This window comes from Pteropus vampyrus, unplaced genomic scaffold (assembly GCF_000151845.1).
Source record: "Pteropus vampyrus isolate Shadow unplaced genomic scaffold, Pvam_2.0 Scaffold1000005782, whole genome shotgun sequence".
NCBI lineage: Eukaryota > Metazoa > Chordata > Mammalia > Chiroptera > Pteropodidae > Pteropus > Pteropus vampyrus.
The window spans coordinates 1-1243 of NW_011920184.1; the positions used below are offsets into that span (position 1 = coordinate 1).

The window sequence follows — 1243 nt, forward strand, 5'->3', positions numbered from 1 at the left end:
TGACGTTTGAACGCAGCTGATGGAGAGTCCCCCATCCCTGGGGACCTCGGTCTTTTTATTCAATTCGGACCTCGGACTGCTCGGCCGAGGCCCACACACGGGACGGAGAGCGATGGGCTCACTCACAATTCACCAGTGCAAACGTGAATCTTATCGATACCATTCTCTGAGCTGACACGTAAAATTAACCATCACAAGTCTGTCCTCTGTCAGCTTGGCACCCACACGCATCTCCTTCAACCACACTTCACGTCCGAATAAAGACAGTCACAGAGTCGCACGCTATCTAACGTGTCACGACTGCATGGCACGCACCAGAAAATAAACGTTGGCATGTTACAGGCATCTTGCATGCAAAATATATAGCTGATATCAACTAGATGTTCTGCTCCTTCAGTCTCAAAGTCTAGGATTCTTTTTTTTTTTTTTTTTTTTTCAGGCAAGGCAACCCTTGGCTGACCTCACAGATCGCAAGGTCCTTGTCAGCTTATAATCCCTTATTTTTTTTATTTTTATTTTTTATGCCTACAGCACCTGGTCTTCCTAGGTGGTCTCCCATCCAAGCACTCACCAGGCCCGACCCTGCTTAGCTTCCCAGATCTGACGGGATGGGGTTTGTTCATGGTGGCGTGGCCGTAGACTAGGGTTCTGGAGAAGAAACAGTCTCTCCTTCTTATTTATCCACTGAACTCCAAGCCCACCTTCACGTCTAAAATCTCAGCTGACACAACCGTTCCCAGGTTCGTTTTAGGGCAGCTCAGCATCACGAAGCAATTTCTCGATCTCGGTTTCGTTCGTGAGAGGTTGGGAAGAAGGTTCTTGGTAAGTGGTTTCAGAAAGGGTGTTGCAGAGGCTCAGCGTCTCTCTGTCTCCACCCGAGGCCTCCGGATGACAAGAAGCATGGTCACACAGCAGCGCGTTACAGAGTCTCGTTGCTTCTGTCTGTAATAGGTGACTTGTTGTCCACACGTATGCTTCTGAGCATTATTCTTTCAGCAACGGACCCACTTACTTTGATAACGAGCTCTTTTCTCTTGCAAAACAGGCAAGAGTGAGAGCGACTGTTATTCCCTTTAGCTGTCTTCAGCCTTGCCTTCAGAATGTGAATTATTGCTAATGCAACCTTCCCGCCAGAATAAGAATCGCCTTGGGTGCGCGAAAGATCATGATTTGAAAATTAAAAGACAAAAAAAAAAAAAACCACTCTACAGCTAAATAATCTCCGGTCTACTCTTGGGTCAAG

General features: G+C 47.1%; 1 pseudogene; it reads right to left on the minus strand.

Moving 5' to 3' along the window:
- Nucleotides 1–522: 522 nt before the first annotated feature.
- On the minus strand, nucleotides 523–641 carry LOC111735719 (annotated as a pseudogene).
- Between the last annotated feature and the right edge of the window lie 602 nt (nucleotides 642–1243).